The 8,051-nt window shown below is 34.8% G+C and overlaps 1 pseudogene; it reads right to left on the reverse strand.

Annotated features, from left to right (window-relative positions):
• Positions 1-2,044: 2,044 nt before the first annotated feature.
• On the reverse strand, positions 2,045-5,379 carry LOC120196980 (annotated as a pseudogene).
• Positions 5,380-8,051: the final 2,672 nt, after the last annotated feature.

The following is an 8,051-nucleotide window of genomic DNA, read 5'->3' on the forward strand; positions in this document are numbered from 1 at the left end:
TCTTTGACTGTATTTTTAGTATTTTTTTAATTTTAGTATTTATTATTAATTTTAATTATATTAATTAGGAATTCTTTTACTTTTAAGTAAAATTCATTTGACATATTGTCAACAAAATTAATATTTGTATTAATGGTTAAAGTATTAGTTTTTTTTTTGTCAATTGACCTTGGTTTAAACCCACTAATGTATACTTTTTCAATATATTTTTAAGCTTAACAAAACATGGAACTCGTATTTCTTCTGAACTTGCTTTTCTTTTTTCGTTCTTGTAGGAACACTTCCATTTAATTAACGTAACCATATAGAAAAAAATGAAGAAAAAAGAGAGATAGTTCATATATATTTATCGGAAAAACATTGATTTTTTGTAACAAGAATACGAATATTTATTAATTATAAATTTCAAATATTTTCCTTGAATTTATTTAAAGTTACCATATATAAATAATTATTTTTATTGCAGAACAATTTATCTTTCATATAGATTTTTTTTTGAAATTCAAAACTTAAAATATTTATTATTAGTTTTAATTTTTACATTAATTAAGGATTATTTTATGTTTTAGTTCTAGAATGAACACTTCCATTTAATTACCGTAACCTATTATATAGAAAAAAGGGAAGATATATAAGAGATAGAGTGACGTCAAATTGGTTCATATTTATTAAAGCGATATTAAAAAAAAACTTTACTCTTAAATTATAACTTAACTGATTTAAATAATTATTTTCATTGCAGAAATATTTATCTTTATTCTTTTAATATTTTTTAACATTTTAAAAAATTTAAAAATTTATTAATAATTTTAATTTTTACATTAAAAAAGGATTATTTTATATTTATGATAAATACCCGTTGTTTGACAATAATTAAAAGTAATATTTGTGGTAGTGATGGTAAGGGTAATGAACCTTTTTGTTTATTAGACCTTTGTTCAAATCCTACTAAAATGTTTATTTTCTAAACAATTTTTCCATCACTAAAGATTAATAAGGCATAAAAAACTCGTACTACTAACTCATTTTATATTTTTAAAACCATTTGTTTTTAGTGATTGGAAGAACAATTTCATTTAATTCAATTTTACAAGGATATAATAAATCATTCGAGATAAATTATATTGGGTACAATTTATACATGCAAATGTAATGAATTTGAGACAAATCATTGATGGTGAATTTGCATGCGATGAACACATCTGACCACCTTCAACTGCAAATTGGATTCTTGAGTACTTATATTATTTTACTGTTATTGATTATTTAAATTTTTAACACTTATTGATAGTTTTATGTTTAAAGTAAATCATTTTGATTGATATCAGACAGATTTAATTTTATTAGTGATGGCTACAGTTTTTGTTATTTTGCAGTGGTTCAATTCCTACTGAAATACAACTTTTTGATTTTGTTTTAAAAATTCAATATTCATAACATATCATAATCTTATTATATCTGTGTGGTGTGATTTCTAAATTTATATTTAGATTAATTTTGCTTTTACGAATAAAATTCATATTTTGTAACCATTAATTTTTTTGTTAGTCACTGAGTGGAACAATTTCATGTAATTTAACTATTACATAATCAAAGTAAGAGGGATTAAATTGAAACAATTATGAACCTTGGTTTAAACAAATAAGGTAAAATGCACATGTCAAACTCAGAACTACAAAAGTGAACTTTGAAGGGAAAATGGTATATTGATCAAACATGAAATATATAATTTATCTATATAGAATTTTTTTAATATCTTTAATTCTATTGTTTATTAATTTATATTAATGTACATATTTATTAATTAGTTTTATTCATTAATTGTATCAAACTTATTATTCGTAGTGATGTTAAGAGAGTTATTATATTATTTGGTATTGGTTCAATCCTATTAATTATATCTTTCTAATATATATACATGTATGTGTGTGTATAATTTTATATGTTTAATATCATGAACCTTGTATTTTCAAAATATAGTACATATTCCTAATATTATGACGTGTTGATATATTTAAGATGAAAGGATTATGAACGGGGAGGGACAAATCGATTCGACAAAGGGTTGAATCTTAGTGGATCTTGGCATCAAGATCACTCTGTCACTTACAATATCTCGTCACATATTTAAATCATTTGCAAAGGATTCTACTCGCCGCTCGGTGGGAATTATGTTCCACGGAGGCACGCGTGACTTGTCCAACATGTGTGCTACACCCACGACACATTCCCTTAGGGTTAGGAGGCCCATATTGCGGGTCAGCAACAAGGCGACGAGCGTATACGTCGCTTCTATCCCTGATTCTAACTAAGAGGCATTCAGTCATAATCCAACACACGGTAGCTTCGTACCCCTCTCGTACTAGGTTGAATTACTATTGCTAGCAATCATTGGTAGAGTAAAACTAATTTGTCTCACGATGGTCTAAACCCAGCTCACGTTCCTTATTGGTGGGTGAACAATCTAACACTTGATGAATTCTGCTTCACAAAGATAGGAAAAGATGAGATTGAAGGATTAAAAAGTAATGTCGCTATAAACGCTTTGCTGCCACAAGCCATTTATCCCTGTGGTAACTTTTCTGACACCTCCAGCTTCAAATTTCAAAGGTCTAAATGATTTATATGCCACGCTTTCACGGTTCATATTCATACTGCAAATCAAAATCAAACGAGCTTTTACCCTTTTGTTCCACGAGAGATTTCTATTCTCGTTTAACTCATCTTAGGACACATGCGTTATATTTAACATATGTGTTTCCCCCACCAAACTCCCCACCTGACAATGTCTTTTACCTGGATCGACTGACCGAAGCTGGCCTTAGGTCCAAATAGAGGGGTCGTGCCCTACTTTTGATTCACGTCATAAGTCAAATAATGTTAAATGTAGTGGTATTTCAATTTTTCCCCGAGAGCTCCCACTTATCCTACACCTCTCAGGTAAATTCACAAAGTTGGACTACTGTCAAGCTTAAAAAGGTCTTCTTTTGTCGTTGATTCTACCAAGCTTGTTCCCTTGGTTGTAGTTTCGGTGGAGAGTAGACAAGGACAGTGGGAATCTCGTTAATCCATTCATGTGTGTACTAATTAGATGACAAGGCATTTGGATAACTTTAAGAGAGTAATAGTTACTCTTGTCATTTACCTGTACTTGGTTAAATTTCTTTACTTCGATATATAGGGCACTGGGTAGAAATTATATTGGGTGAGTATCCACATCGACCATTGTAATGCTTTGTTTTAATTAAACTACAAGATTTCCCTTACCTGTACTAGTTTTGAGTCGACGGTTTGTCGCCAGGGAAGGCCCCTGAAGGAGTCATTACCAATCTCCTCTAGACGGCACGTAGTGACCCGCTCTCACTACGGGAGTAGCTTGAGTAATGCACCAGAAGCCGACGGGTTCAGGATTGGGATCCATATGCCCAGCCCTCAGGGCCAATCTTTTTCTTGAGGTTACAGATCCATTTTTCCGACTTCCCTTTCCTACAATGTTCCATTGACCATAGGTTCTTCAACTTTGAGACTTGACACATTTATAAGTACGATCGAGCATGGTCGACACTTAGTCCTCCAAATTGTTAAGGGCCACTGGGTGCATCAGCACAATGCAATGTGAGGTGCTATTTCACTGCTAAAACCTACCTCTGATTGAGTCATTTCCAGGTTGGGCAGGTCATTAAATAGAAAAGATAACTCTTCTTAACGCCCTCGTTGATGTCTCCAGGTTCCCTAACATTTTCGTCAGTAACCACGTCTCGATTTAGGAATTCTAAATTAATTCTCTTTCAAAGTTCGCGTGAAACGCACTATCAGACAGGCTTCCCTATCTCTTAGGATCGACTAACCCATGTGCAAGTGGCATTCACATGGTACCTTTCCTCTCTTCGGCCTTCAAAACACTTATTTGAATTTTGCTTCTAACACTAAGATTTGCACCAATGACCGCTCTGCCCGGGTTCACGCCCCAAGTTTTATGGATGTTTCCGTGCCCTTACACTCATCGGGGCATGGCCCTTTCCCTAGCAGTTGGTAATAGGTCACACAATTAGGCACCATCTATTTTCGGGGCTAGTTGATTAGGTATGTGAGTTGTTTCACACTCCTTAGTGGATTTCGACTTCCATGACCATTATCTTGTTGTAATAATTGACCAACACCTTTTGTGGGTATTAGGTTAGTGCGTAGTTGGGAACTATAACCCGTATTTTGGTTCATCCAACATTGTCAGTTCTGATTACCAAAAATGACCTACTTGGAGCTCTTGATTCCGTGATATGACTTAATTAAGTAGTTGCGCCATCCTACATATTTAAAGTTTAAGAATATATCAAGGGCGTTGCACCCCCGATGCCTTTAATAATTGTATTTACCCAATAAAACTCGCTAAAGGCTCCAGCTATCATAAGGGAAACATCATAGGGAACTAGCTACAAGACGGTTCAATTCGTCTTTCGCCATATACCCAAGTCACATAAACAATTTGCACATCAGTAGCGCTACAGGCCTCTACGAAGTTTCATCTAGTTTTGCATCACTTATGCATTGTTTAACATTTTTAGGGTCTTGACAAACATGCTTTCACTTGATCTCTTCGCATAAGATCAAGATCAGTCGATGGTGCACCCAAGAAGGATCCTGCAAATCAGTTTCTTTGCGCCTTATGAATTTTCTACCCATTGAGTCGCACATATGTCAGACTCCTTGGTTTATGTTTCAAGACGGAATGGATATGGAGCCGCAGGACAACGCCTTAAGTAAGGCAATGTTAATGCATACTGAGCCGGTGTGTGTTGGGTTACATAATCTTGGCGATGACTTCTCCACAGTTGTGTCAAAGGCATAGGCTTGGGCCACCACCACTATCCGCTTCAGTCACGGCCTGAATCGATCGACAGACTGACATTCACTATTCCATATCTGATCGTGGTGCATCGTCAGCCTCATCTGATTCCCTCATAACAATTTCAAGCACTTTTTGATTCTCTTTTTAAAATTCTTTCCATATTTCCCTCGCGATACTTGTTAGCTATCGGTCTCTCACCCGTATTTGGCCTTGGACATAATTTACTGCTCGATTATGACTGAATTCATAAATAACCTAACTCGTAGATAGTGTGTCGTGGTGTTATGGGGCCCGGGCATAATAGGGATCTTACCTTCTATGACGCCCCTTTCCAAGGGACTTGGTTCTAGTCCGTCGTTGAGGACACTTATTCATACTACAATTCGGACGCTGAGGATGATCAATTATCAACTTGGGCTCTTACCGGTTCGCTCATCATTACTAAATTGTTACTAGTAGAATCCTTGTAAGTTTTTTTCTCCGCTTATTTATATGCTTAAATTTAGCGGGTAGTCCCGCTCGACCTGGGTTCGCGATGTGAGCATTGTACATGTGAAGTCAAAAGGGTCAATGAGAATATCGATGACATGACTAAGAAAGAGGTTGGTCGAAGCATTACCACTGATCTTAATGGCACCATGGTCGTCGGGGACTTGATTTTAGAATACCGTAAGAAGTTTACACAGGGGAGGACAATGTCCACCCATACCTCAATCGATACCCTAAGGGTTAGGGTTGGTGATAACTCTAAAAAAGAGTTATCATTTTAGCACTTTATACCCAGGTTTAGCTTGAAATTGAGTATGTTTAAAAGTATTTTAGGATTAACTTAGTCTTAATTACATATATTTTTGCATTATTAAGAGTTTGGTAACTTGGGCTAATTTTTGGATTTTTCTGCTGAAAAAGGTGTAGATGCTGCAACATTGAAGCAAATGCTATAGCAACTAATGACTCACTAGGCTGGGTAGAACCTTCTGGAATAGGACAGTTGGCTGGGAAATCTTGATCCTCTCCAATTGGTTGTTGTTACGTAGAAAATTCTCATTGGAGACAATTTAGCCTCATCCACCTATAAATAGGACCATCTTCAACTTATATAATAATCAACTTTTCATCCTCTCATTCTCTATACAAATCTCTTCTCTTTTCCATGGCTTCCTAAGCTGCTCAGCTGGGGAGTTCTGCAACATCAAAGAATCAGTCTTTGCCAAGAAGCATCAATAGTCAGCAAGATGGTTTCATCTATTTAAACGTTGCATGAGATAAGGAAGTTTTAGATAGATGAATTTATGTATTTATGGATGTTGAATGTTCTAAAATTATTCGTTTAGGTGGAAACTTTATCTTTGTGAATGCTTTTAATTTGCTCTTTGTGCCTTGCACATTTTGAATGGTGAAATATATTTCATTATTTTAGTATGTTGTTATTTTGTTCAGAGATAAATTGAATGACATGCATGCTAGTTTTGTGGCATTGGTATTGTGAGAAGCATGTTCATGTTGAGATATATGCTGCCAAGTGTTTAACATCATTAGTATGTGATTGTTTGTTTTAGTTAGCACTAATTCATATTAATCCGTTAATAGTAATCCCTGATGAATACATTGTAGTTAAATTAAATGCATGAATCTAGAAAACAATCCATTTTAACATCCTAGTCAATTTTATAGCTGACTATGTGCTGAACCCATTGCTATAACATTACCTACCTCTATTACACTATCTTTTTTCTTTTAACACTTGTTTTATTGTTATGTTAAATCAACCAACACTTATTTCTTTAACTCAATTGTAAACTTTATGATCTATGTGGGTTCGACATCAAAAATCCCAAAGGGATTTCCTCTTTATTATTGGGTGACAACACGTATAATTGCGTGATTTCTACAGTATTTTTAAGAGCATCAAGTTTTTGGCGCCGTTACTGGGGAGCATCTATTTACTTTTGAGTTTTGTTTTATTTTATAACTCTTTTATTTTATTTTTGTAGGTATTGTTATATTATATGTCTGATAGCGACGACTTACTATCATTCAATCTTGAGATTGAGAGAACCTTAAGATGTCGTCGACGAGAAACTAATCAAAACTGAATTCAAATGGGTGACCAACCTCAAGGTCACATCGCATTGCCACTACTGTAGCATGCCACTGAAGGAGAAATATCGCGTGGCATCGGAGCTTAGAAACACCATTATTTCAATATGGATGATCACAATTGACTGATTAGGGAACATATTGTCCTTACTTTAGATGATTTAAACCCATGAATAGTGTGACCAACCTTCCAAACTGCCAATTTTGAGCTGAAGCCAATGATATTCCAAATGCTGCAATCTATGGGTAATATAGTAGCTAGTTCACCGAAGATCCAATAGCACACCTTAGAGCATTCATGGAGAAGTATGACTTTTTCGTATAACAAGGAGTCCCTAAAGAGGTACTAAAGATAAAGTTATTTCTGTACTTAATTCACGACAAAGCTAGAGCATGGCTTAATTCGCTGCCACTGGGGGCTATAACATCTTGGAATGAGCTTGCACAAAAATTTCTACTACGGTTTAATCCTCCTAACGTGAATGCAAAGTTGAGGAATGATCTTACCTCTTTCAAGCAACTGGAAGATGATAACCTATATTAAGCTTGGGAGCATTCCCATGAGCTACTTTGAAAGTGCCCAATGCATGAATTTCCCCATTTGATGAAAATGGAGATTTTTATAATGGGTTGAATATGTACACTCATACGGTGGTCGATGCTTCAGCAAACGGAGCACTACTGAACAAGTCATACAATGAACCATATGATATATTGGAGAGGATTTCTAATAACAACTATCAATACTCCAACAAGAGGAACATGTTTGGCAGAAGAATGCTATAACATCTGACACTAACGCGTTCAACTCAATGGCATCTCAAATTAAAATATTGACATATATGGTAAAGAAATTACAAAGGTCAGGTGGCATGTATGAGGTTAAAAATATTTATACCCGCTCTTGAGTTTATTGTGGAGATGTGCAAATTATGAAGGATGTCCATGAAAGCTTGAGTCTATTTGTTTTGTGAGAAATTAATTTAGGGGAGATAATGACAATCATTGTAGCAATTCATAAAATGCCAACTACCGCAACCACCCCAATTTATCTTAGAGGAGACAAAATATTGCCAATTCGAATGTTGTACAATCTAATTATGGA

Source organism: Hibiscus syriacus, unplaced genomic scaffold (genome assembly GCF_006381635.1).
Source record: "Hibiscus syriacus cultivar Baekdansim isolate YM2019G1 unplaced genomic scaffold, ASM638163v2 tig00117034_pilon, whole genome shotgun sequence".
NCBI lineage: Eukaryota > Viridiplantae > Streptophyta > Magnoliopsida > Malvales > Malvaceae > Hibiscus > Hibiscus syriacus.